General features: G+C 44.7%; 1 protein-coding gene across 1 annotated transcript in view; it reads left to right on the top strand.

The window, feature by feature from the left end:
* LOC103190448 (fibrillin-2-like) overlaps positions 1–12267 on the top strand; it is a 225936-nt gene that overhangs the window by 22290 nt on the left and 191379 nt on the right. The gene's annotated exons all lie outside the window — the stretch shown is intronic.

The following is a 12267-nucleotide window of genomic DNA, read 5'->3' as shown; positions in this document are numbered from 1 at the left end:
TCCAAAACCAAAAACAATAATAAATTGGTCATTTTCAATTTACGAGTGTTTGTGGGACATTGCTGTGCGCAATTGGCTGCTGCGTTCGCCCACAAATATACAGTCAATTCACTTTACAGTGTGTTCTGTGAAGCGCTTTGGGACGTCCTCCCGACGTGAAAAGCGCTATATCAAATGCAATGATTATTATTTTTATTATTATTATTCACTCAGGGAGGTTTGGATGTCCTACCTTTCCCATTTGTGAGAATGTATCTGTTCTGTCCCCGAACTATCTCCGCCTTGAAGGCTTCCCGTTGCTCATTAGTTGTTTTACTTGCCAATCTTTCTTTCCAGTCCACCTTGGCTAGGACCCTTTTTAACTCACTGAAATTAGCCTCTTCCAGTTGAGTATCGTCACCTTTGATTGTTCCTTATCCCTTTCCATATGTACTCTAAAGCTAATGAGGTTGTGATCACTGTTGTCCACATGTTCTCCTACTGAAACCTGCTCCACTTGCCTCACTTCATTCCCCAAAATGAGATCCAGCACTGCTTCCTTCCTCGTTGGGTTGGAAACATACTGATCCAGAAGGTTATCCTGCACACATTTCAGGAATCCTCCCCCCTCCTTGCCCTTTACACTGTTATTTTGCCAGTCTATGTTAGGATAACTGAAGTCCCCATACTCTGTTGGTTTTACATCTTTCTGAAATCTGCTGCAGATTTGCTCGTCTTGTCTCCTTCCCACTATTTGGTGGTCTATAGTTTACACCTAACAGAGTAACAGCTCAGTTTCTGCTCCTTAACTCTAACCAAATAGATTCTGTTTCTGTACTCTCTCGCACATCGTCCCTTTCCAGAGCCGTAACCGTGTCTTTAATCAATATTGCACACCCACCACCTCCTTTTTACCCTTCCCGATCCCTCCTGAGTACATTGTAGCCAGGAATATTCAGCTCCCATTCCTGCCCTTGTTTGAGCCAGGTCTCCGTTATTGCCACTACATCATAACCCCATGTGGTAACTTGAGCTGCAGATCACCAAGCTTATTTGTCAACTCTGTGCATTTACGCACATGCACTCCAAGACCGACTGAGTCTGCTCTGCATTTCTCCCCCGTCTAATCCCTCCCTTTTCTGGATAACATAAGAATTAGGAGCAGGAGACGGCCATTCGGCCCCTCGAGCCTGTGCCCCGCCATTCGATAAGATCATGGCTGATCTTCTGACCTAACTCTGATTACCTGCCCTATCCCCATATCCCCTAATCCCTCTATTTTTAAAAAAATCTCTCAGTCTCAGCCTTGAAGATGTTCAAGGACTGACATCTACAGCCTTCTGGGGGAGTGAATTCCATAAATTCACTGCCCTCTGAGTGAAGAAATGTTCCCTCAACTCTGTTCTAAAAGGCTGACCCTTAATTTTAAGACTGTGACCCCTGGTTATAGATTCTCCTACCAGGGGAAACAGACCCTCAGTGACTACTTTATCAGCCCTTTAAGAATCTTATATGTTTCAATAAGATCTCCCCTAATTCTTCTGTACTCTAGAGAATACAGCCCTAGTTTATTCAGCTTATCCTCATAGGTCAGTCCCCTCATCCCAGGAACTAACCGAGTAAATCTAGGCTGCACCCCCTCGAGGGCAAGTATGTCCTTTTTTAAATAAGGAGATCAATACTGCACACAATACTCGCGGGGCGGTCTCACCAAAGCCCTATACAGTTGCAGCAAGACTTCCCTACTCTTGTACTCTAAACCTTTTGCAATGAACGCTAACTGCCGTTCGCCTTCTTAGTTGCTGCTGCACCTGCAAACTAACTTTTTGAGACTGGTGTACAAGGATACCCAAATCCCTCTGAACACTAACACTATCTAATTTCTCCCCGTCTAGAAAATAATCTGTTTTTCTACCTCGGTGAATAACTTCCCACTTCCCACATTAAATTCCATCTGCCACTTCCTCGCCCACTCCCCTCGTCTATCTGTATCCCATTGCAATCTTTTTGCATCATCCTCAGAGCTTACTCTCCCACCGAGTTTAGTGTCATCCGCAAATTTAGATACATTACATTCAATGTCCTCGTCGAGATCATTGATGTAAATTGTAAATAGCTGAGGCCCAACACTGATCCTTGTGGCACTCCACTAGTCACATACTGCCAATTCGAGAATGACCCGTTTATCCCTACTCTCTGTTTTCTACCCGTTAGCCACTCTTCAATCCATGCTAATATGTTCCCATTAATCCCGTGGGCCTTAACCTTGTGCAATAGCCTTTTGTGTGGCACTTTGTCAAATGCCTTTTTAAAATCTAAATATCTACATCTACTGGTTCCCCCCTCTCTAACCTGTAGATACATCCTCAAAAAACTCTAAAAGATTAGTTAAGCATGACTTCCCTTTTGTAAAGCCATGTTGACTGCCTAATCTTGTTATGGTCTTCCAGGAATCCCATAATGACATCCTTAATTAGGACTCAAGAATTTTCCCTACCACTGAAGTCAGACTAACTGGTCTATAGTTCCCCATCTTTTCTCTCCCACTCTTCTTAAATAGTGGTGTTACGTTTGCAATCTTCCAATCAATGGAAACCTTTCCAGAATCCAGAGAATTTTGGAAAATATCAGTAGCCACCTCTTTTAAAACCCTAGGATGTAGGGCACCAAGGCCAGGGAAATTATCAGTTTTAAGACCTGATAATTTACCTAAAACCATTTCTTTACTAATATCAATTCCCCCAAGTTGCTCGCTAACATTGTCTTCTTGGTTCCCCTCTATTCTTGGTAGGTTTTCAGTGTCTTCTAAGGTGAAGATAGTAGCAAAGTTCTTGTTTAATGACTGCCATGTCTTTGTCCCTACTATAATTCCCCCCGTCTCTGCCTGTAGCGAACCCACATTTACCTTTGACAGCCTCTTCCTCTTTATATAATTGTAAAAACTCTTAGTCTGTCTTTATGTTCCTTGCTAGTTTGCCCTCATATTCCATTTTCTCCCTCTTATTAATTTTTTTGGTTCTCCTTTGTTGATCCCTAAAGTTCTCCCAATCCTCGGGTTTACTACTCATCTTAGCTGTTTTATAGGCTTCTTCCTTTAACTTTATACTTGCCCTAACTGCTCCAGTTAGCCGCGGTTGGGCCACCTTTCCCGTGGCATTCTTATTCCTCAAAGGAATAGGTGCTCGCTGGAAATTTTGCTCTATCTCCTTAAACGTCTGCCATTGCTGATCTACTGTCAAATCCTTCAGTCTAATTTCCCAGTTTATTTTAGTTAAATCCGCTCTCATACCAACAAAGTTGGCTCGACTTAAATGTAATACCTTTACTTCGGACTTAACTACTTCTCTCTCTAACTTAATGCTAAATTCCATCGTATTATGATCACTTTGCCCGAGAGGAGCCTTAATTTCCAGTTTGCTGATCAGCTCTGCTTCATTGCACAAAACAAGGTCTAATATTGCCTGTTCCCTGGTTGGCTCCTCGGCACACTGATCTAGATAATTATCCCTAATACGTTCTATAAACTCTTCCTCTATCTTACTTTTCCCAATTTGGTTGTCCCAGTCTATATGCAGATTAAAATCACCCACAAATAATGTTTTTCCTTTCATAGAATCGTGCAGCACAAAAAGAGGCCATTCGGCCCATCGAGTCTGTGCAGCTCTTTGAATAGAGCAATTAATGTCAATCCCACTCCCCGGCCCTTTCCCCATAACCTGCAAACCCGTCCTCCTCAAATACCCGTCCACCGCGTTTTTAAAAGTAGTTATTGAATCGGCCTCGACCGCCCTTTCAGGCGATGCGTTCCAGATTCGAACAACTCGCTGCGTAAAAAAATGTCTTCTCCCCTCCCCTCGGCTTCTTTTAGAGACTGTTTTGAATCTGTGACCTCGAGTCACCGACACACCCACCAGTGGAAACGCTTTGTCCCTTTCTAACCTATCAAATCCCCTCATGATTTTGAAGACCTCTATCAGGTCCTCGTAACCTTCTCTGCTCCAATGAGAATAATCCCGGCCTCTCCAGCCTTTCCTCATCATCACGGTCCCTCATTCCTGGTACCATCCTCGTAAATCTCCTCTACCCTTTCCAATGCCTTAACATCCTTCCTATAGTGCGGTGCCCAGAACTGGGCGCAGTATTCTAACTGAGGCCTAACCAGTGTTTTGTATGGGTTAATCATCACCTCCTGACTCTTGTACTCGATGCCCCTATTTATAAAGCCCAGTATCCCATATGCCCTTTTTACAGCTGTATCTACCTGTCCTGCCACCTTCAATGATTCATTTACCTGCACCCCCAGGTCTCTCTGTTCTTTTACCCCCTTAAGATTGCATTACCGCCTATATTGCTCCCCTCATTCTTTCTACCAAAATGCATTACTTTGCATTTCTCCACATTTTACCATTCTGTCTATGTCTTCCTGTCGTTGGCTCCTATCCTTCTCACTGTTTACCCCCTCCCTAACTTTGTGTCGTCCGCAAACTTGGAAATGGTACTTGCTATACCCAAGTCCAGATCATTTATGTATATTAGGAAGAGCAGTGGTCCTAATGCCGATCCCTGGGGGACACCACTGTACACTTCCCTCCAGTCAGAAAAGCAGCCGTTCACCACAACTCTCTGCTTTCTGTCTCCCAGTGAGTTCTGGATCCGCTGCCACTGTCCCTTTTATACCGTGGGCTTCTATCTTTCTTACAAGTCTTTCATGTGGCACTTTGTCAAATGCCTTTTGAAAGTCCATATAAACGACATCAACTGCACTACCTTTATCCACCCTCTCCGTTACCTCATCAAAAAATTCTATTAGATTTGTTAGACAAGATTTGCCTTTAACAAATCCGTGCGACTGTCCCTAATTAACCCATATTCTTCTAAGTGAAAATTTATTCTGTCCCGGATTATAGTCTCCAGGAGTTTCCCCACTGCTGATGCTAGACCTGGAGTTCCCAGGTTTATCCTTCTGTCCCTTTTTGTACAAAAAAATGTCCCTTTACTACATGCTCCGCTAATTTCCTGATTTATACCTTGAGCGATACTGTGACTGCTGTTCGGAGGTCTATAAACTACTCCCACTAGAGTTTTCTGCCCTTTGTTGTTACGTACCTCTACCCATACTGACTCCACTTCCTGCTTTTCTGATTTAAAATCTTTCCTCTCTACTGTTTTTATCCCATCCTTTATTAGCAGGGCTACCCCCCNCTTCGTTTACCACGTTGCCTATCTTTCCTATACACCACGAACCCTGGAATATTTAGCTCCCACCCTTGATCTCCCTGTAACCGTGTCTCGGTGATGGCTACCAGATCATACCCATTTGTTTCTATTTGTGCAGTTAGTTTATCTATCTTGTTTCGAATGCTTCGCACATTCAGATATAGCACCTTTAATTCTGACTTTAGGCTATTAGTCCTATTCACCAGTACCCTATCCCTGGGCTTCCTTTCCCCGCTTGACACACTTTGCTCATCTCCCTGGTTAATCTGCTCTCCCACTTTCATCGGTCCTAATTTTAATTGTGATGGATTTCATGTTATTGATTTTACCCCCTTCCACCCCTTTGTAGTTTAAAGCCATGTCTACCTCCCTATTTATTCGTGTTGCCAAGACATTTGTCCCAGCCCTGTTTAGGTGGAGTCCATTCCTTTGGAATAGCTTCTGTCTCCCCCAATACTGGTGCCAGTTGCCCATGAAGTGAAACCCCTGCCCTCCGCACCACTCTTTTAGCCAGGCATTCAGTTCTTTAATTTTTTTTTGGCTGTACCGATTTGCCCCCGGCTCAGGTAATAATCCCAATATTAATACCTTCGAAGTTCTACTCTTTAACTTAACTCCCAATTCCTGGAACTTGCTCCTCAACTCGTCCCTACCTGTCCTCCCAACATCATTGGTCCCTATATGAATCATAACAATTGGATCCACTCCCTCCTGCTTCAAATTTTTCTCCAGCCCAGAAGTGACGTCCTTCACCCTGGCCCCAGGAAGGCAACAGAGTCTTCTTGTCTCCCTGCCATGGCTGCATCAGTCTTCCTGACTGTCTCATCCCCAATTACCACTATATTCCTTCTGACTATTCCCCTTTGTGTGGCCTCCTGTATAGAGGTGTTGGAGTAAGTTTGCCCATCTTCCTCACAGACTTCCTTGTCCACCCAGGTTGCAAGTATTTCATACCTGTTGGACAAGGTTAAAGCCTGGGGTTCCACTGCCCTTCTCTTTCGGGTCCCCTTACGCGCCTGTCTGACCATCACCCAGTCCTGTCCGTGGCTGGCAACGGAATGTTCCCTGGGACTCGTGCAAGTTTCTGGCTTCAGGATGAAACTGTCCAGGAAGCTCTCCCCATTTCTAATGCTGCGCAGTGTCTCCACCTGAGACTCCAGCTCAGCTACTCTAAGCTGGAGCTTCCTCAGTTGCAGACATTTGCTGCAGATGAAGTCGCTGGGGCTCAGGGCCCTCCATCAACTCCCACATACCACATTCCTCACACATCACCTGCCAGGTCATTCTCTCCTCTCACTCTCTTTTTCCCTATATTATTGTCGTTAGAAAATATACTACAACCTTGCACCTACTTCCCCCTCTGCATCTAATTCCCACTCTCACCCAATTCCTTCTCACTCTGGCCTCACCTCACTCCGGACATAGCTCACTCTGGGCTCTCTGCTCGAGTCACTGCTCCTGTTCACATTGCTATTCGTCTCTCCCAGCTCTCTATGTAACTTGTTTCTCCTCTCTAATGCTACATCCTGATTCCCTTCCCACCTCAAAATTAGGTTAAACCCTTCTCCACAGCACTAGTTAACCTCCCTGTGAGGAACATTGGTCCCAGCCCTGTTCAGGTGTAACCCATCACCTTGTACAGGTCCTACCTGCCCCAGAACTGCCCCAATGATCCAGGAACCTGAAGCCCTTCTTTCTGCACCATTTCTCCAGCCATGTGTTCAATCCTCCTTTTTGATACTCTCTTGCAAATGTGACACACTGTGGGAGAGAAAGTAAAGTAAAGTGAAAGTTGTCAGTAAACGTTTAACCATCGTGTGAGAAACACCAGAGTAAAGTTGACAATGCAGGATGATTAATACAAAGCTTACGGACGAATGCCCAAGAGGATATATATTTACTTAGATTTGATCTGTATGTTTGATGTATTAAAATGAATTTTAACAAATTGTTCTACTGCACAGACTTGTCTAGTACACTTTGTAGATAATTTTTTTGTTGTTTTCTCCTCACTAATTATTTACAGTCCTATCGCTTCATCTCTTTGTTTCTAATTTTTCTGATCATGTCAGAGTTGCTTGATCTCAAACTCTCTCACGCCCCATGATCTGCTGTGGTGCACATCATTGGTGTGTCAAATACCTCTTGTATTTGCCACACCTCCTTTTCCCTTACACTTGTTCCCATTTTCCTTTATTGTTACCCCTTCCCATGTTGGTTGGATCTTTTTTAGCCAGCTGGGTATCTGACACATGCGGAAATCCATAGTAATAATAATCCTTGCATTTGGAATAGCGCTTTTCACGTCTTCTAGACATCTCAAAGCGCTTCACAGAATTTGCTGTAAAGTGAATTGACTGTATATTTATGGGTGAAACGCGGCAGCCAATTGCGCACGCAGCGTCCCCATAAACAGTCGTGGATTGAAAATGACCAATTTATTATTTCTTTTTTATTTCTTGAGGGATTATTATCAGGCGTGTGGAGTAAGGAAACTTGTCCAAAGTTACACTCTGCCAGGAATCGAACCCAGGTCTCTCGCTTATGAGGCGAGTGCTCTAACACAGGTCTCCTCCATCCTTAAGAGTACCCAAACCAAACTGAGAGTTCCATGTACTCACAAATACATGGAAATCCCAGAGATATTTATTGAATGGAATGCCCACTCTCTTCTTGGAGCGATGCATCTTGTTTACCTAATTCCACAGAGTTTTCGGTGCAGGTTGGCAAGAGTCAAGGTTTGGAAGTGTGAGTTGGAGTAGCTGCTGGAGTCTAACCAGCTAAAGCTACATAGTTTGCCATTAAGAGCATGGCCTGGCAAGCTTTCCCGCTGCTTGCCCAGCTAGAACCATGCTAACCCGTTCGAGCTTTGGCTTGCAGGGTTAAGCTGAGTAGATGAGTGGGATGACTACCTGTCCCCAGTGACTGGTCTGCCCTTCCAAGTCCTGACACTGAGCTAGAGTGACTGTGCCGTCATCAGCAGTGCCCTGGAATACTGCGGACCTGTCTGTCTCAGGAACTGAACTATTGAGGCTACCACAAGTCACCTTGGAGCCAGTTGAGCTCCAAAGAGACCCTCCCCTCCCCTCCCTTCACCCTCCCTGACCCCAGCTAGGGTCTGAAATGCTGTACACTGTCCAGCGCTTTGAGACATCCTCCTGACGTGAAAGGCTCTCTACAAATGTAATCTTGTTGTTGTTGTTGCTTACCCCCCACCCCCCTGGAAGATATTAATTTGACATCTGACAAGTGAGAGATCGAGCCTAGGTTGTGGCAGGTACCAGGAACTTTCTGCAAGTTTTCTGGTTGCCAACACAGCTCAGCATGAAATGTGTGAGAGCATTGCCACCATCTTTCTGCCCACAGCTTGGAACATCCCTTCCCATTGAGCGATGGTTCCATCAAGATTGTACGATTTTGTCTTCCGGGATTTGTAACGGTCTGTACTGACTGCGTGTTGTGTAACAGTCTGTACTGACTGCGCGTGTGTAACAGCTTGTACTGAACTTGTGTGTTTACACATGTAACAGCATGTACTGATTGCACATGTGTGTATGTGTGTGCAACACCCTGTACTGATTGTGTGTATGTGTGCCTAACAGTCTGTATTGATTGTGTGCAACGGCTTGTACTGACTGTGTGTGTGTAACAGCTTTTACTGACTGTGTGTGTAACACTTTGTACTGACTGTGTGTGTAACAGCCTGTACTGACTGTGTGTGTGTGTGTGTAACAGGCTGTACCTCCTGCATGCTTGCGTGTGTGTGTGTGTGTACCAGCCTGCGATGACTGTTTGTGGGAGTAACAGCCTGTACTGACTGTGTGTGTGTATCAGTCTGTGTGTGTTTATGTATGTAACAGCATGTACTGACTGCGCATGTGTGTATGTGTGTGCAACACCCAGTACTACTGTGTATATGTGTGTCTAACCGTCTATTTATTGTGTGTGTGTGACAGTCTGTACGAACTGTGTAACAGTCTACTGACTGCATGTTTGCGTGTGTACCCATCTGTACTGACTGTGTGTCTAACAGCTTGTACGGACTGTGTGTGTGTGTAACCATCTGTACTGATTGTGTGTGTGTGTGTGTGTGTGTGTGTAACAGCCTGTGTTGATTGTGTGTGTAACAACCCGTACTGACTGTGTCCAACAGCTTGTACTGACTCTGTGTGTGGGTGTGTGTATGTGGGTAATAGCCTGTACTCACTGTATGTGTGCATGTAACCACCTGTACTGACTGTGTGTGTGTAACAGTTGGTACCGACGGTATCTTTGTGTAACAGCTTGTACTGACTGTGTATGTGTAATAGCCTGTACTCACTGTATGTGCGTGTGTAACCACCTGTACTGACTGTTTGTGTGTATATGTGACAATCTGTACTGACTGTGTGTGTATGTGTGTAACAGCATGTACTGACTGCGTGTGTGTATGTGTGTGTAACAGGCTGTACCTGCTGTGTGTATGTGTGTGTGTAACAGTCTGTATTGATTGTGTGTGTGTGCGCGTGCGTGTGTGTGTAATGGCCTGTACTGAATGTGTGTGTGTAACAGCCTGTACTGACTGTGTGTGTAACAGTCTGTGCTGACTGTGTGTATCAGCATGTACTGACTGTGTGTGTGTGTGAATAACATTCTGCATTTAGTGTGTGTGTGTGTGTAACGGCTGTACTGACTGTGTGTGTGTGTAACAGCCTGTGTTGACTGTGTGTGTAACAGCTTGTACTGACTGTGTGTGTGTGTATAACAGCCTGTACTGACATGTGTAACAGCTTGTAGGGGCTGTGTGTGTGTAAAACAGCCTGTGCTGATTATGTGTGTAACAACCCGTATTGACTGTGTGTCTCACCTTGTACTGATTGTGTGTGTGTGTGTGTAACCATCTGTACTGATTGTGTCTTTGTGTAACAGCTGACTGTGTGTGTGTGTGTAACAGCCTATGCTGACTGTGTGTGTGTAACAGCTTGTACTGGCTGTGTGTGTGTGTTTGTAACCATCTGTACTGAGTGTGTGTAACAGCCTGTACTAAATGTGTGTGTAACAGCTTGTACTGACTGTATGTGTGTGTAACAGTCTGTATTCACTGTGTGTTTGTGTAACAGCCTGTGGTGACTGTGTGTGTGTGTAACAGTCTGTCCTCACTGTGTGTGTGTAACAGCCAGTACTAACTGTGTGTGTGTAACAGCCAGTACTAACTGTGTGTGTGTAACAGCCAGTACTAACTGTGTGTGTGTAACAGCCAGTACTAACTGTGTGTGTGTAACAGCATGTACTGACTGTGTGTGTGTAACAGCATGTACTGACTGTGTGTGTAACAGCATGTACTGACTATGTGTTTATGTGTGTAACAGCATGTACTGAACTGCGTATGTAATGTGAGTGTAAGGCTGTACTCACTATGTGTGTGTAACAATCTGTACCGTCTGTGTGTGTGCTTGTGTACCCATCTGTACTGACTGTGCGTGTCTAACAGCCTGTACTGATTGTTTGTGTAACAGTGTGTACTGACTGTGTGTGTGTAATAGCATGTACTGTCTGTGTGTTTGTGTAACCGTCTGTACTGATTGCGTGTGTAACAGTCTACTGACAGTGTGTGTAAGTCAGCACTGACTGTGTGTGTATGCGTGTGTGTAATAGCTTGTACTGACTCTGTGTGTGTAACAGCTTGTATTGACTGTGTGTTTGTGTAACTACCTATACTGATTGTCTGCGTGTATGTAACAGCCTGTACTAACTGTATGTGTGTACCATACTGCAATGTGTGTGTGTGCGTGTGTACTGAGTGTGTGACTAATAGTTTGTACTGACTGTGTGCATAACAGCCTGTGCTGACTGCATGTGTGTGTATGAGTGTGTAACAGGCTGTATTGACTACGTGTGTGTGTAACAGTCTGTACCGTCTGTGTGTGTGCACATGTGCCCATCTATACTGACTGTGTGTGTCTAACAGCCTGTACTGACTGAGTGTTTGTGTGTGTAACAGAATGTACTGACTGCGTATGTGTGTGTGTGTACGGCTGTATTGACTGTGTGTGTGTGTGCTTGTGTGTGCGTATCAGCCTGTACTGACTGTGTATGTCTAACAGCCTGTACTGACTGTGAGTGTGTGTGTGTGACAGCCTGGACTGCCTGTGTGTGTGTACAACTGTCTGTACTGACTGTGTGTGTGTGTGTATGCATCTGCACTGACTGTTTGTGTGAAACAGCCTGTGCTGATTGTCTGTGTGTAACAGCCCGTACTGAGTGTGTAACAGCCCGTACTGAGTGTGTAACAGCCCGTACTGAGTGTGTAACAGCCCGTACTGAGTGTGTAACAGCTTGTACTGACTGTGTATGTGTCAAACAGCCTGGACTGACTGCATGTGTGTCTGTGTGTGTAAAAGTCTGTATTGATTGTGTCTGTGAAACTGCTATGCTGACTGTGTGTGTGTGACAGTTTGTACCGACTGTGTGTGTATATAACAGCTTGTATTGAATGTGTGCTCATGTAACAACCTTTACTGACTGCCTGTGTGTGTGTAACAGTTTCTACTGACTGTGTGTGTGTGTGTGTGTGTGTAGCAGTCTGTAATGACTGCAGAGGAATTTTATAGCCAGGTAACCTGCTCTCCAGATAGTTTATATTTTCCTTTCTCATGAATGTCATGGAGAACAGTGATGAAAGGTACACTCTGGAGGGCAGCCTGACTTCAAACAGCCTGACTGACATTCTGATCCACATTTGAGCTGTACTCTGGTAACTTGGCTTTATTTTATTCAGGAGCGTCATCAGCACTGAGAATTGTAGGAATAGCTCATGGTTTTAAAATATTTTTNCATTGTTCTTCAAGACTCTATCCTTGCTTCTCTTCACTATCCACATGCTCACACTTGCTAATGTCATCCGCGGGCATGGGGTCAACTTCCAAATGTACGGGGATGACACTCAACTCTACCTCTCTGTGTGCACCCTTGACTCCAGGACACTGTTGTCCTGACTAACTGATTGCTTTGCGCAAATCAAGTCCTTGATGAGAGCTAACTTTCTTCAGTTGAATTTTGACAAGACCAAGGTCCTTTTGCTTGGCTCCTTTC

Source organism: Callorhinchus milii, unplaced genomic scaffold (genome assembly GCF_018977255.1).
Source record: "Callorhinchus milii isolate IMCB2004 unplaced genomic scaffold, IMCB_Cmil_1.0 Scaffold22, whole genome shotgun sequence".
Taxonomy (NCBI): Eukaryota; Metazoa; Chordata; class Chondrichthyes; order Chimaeriformes; family Callorhinchidae; genus Callorhinchus; species Callorhinchus milii.
Note: the sequence above shows the minus strand (reverse complement) of the source record. Positions and strands in the feature narration are given on the sequence as shown.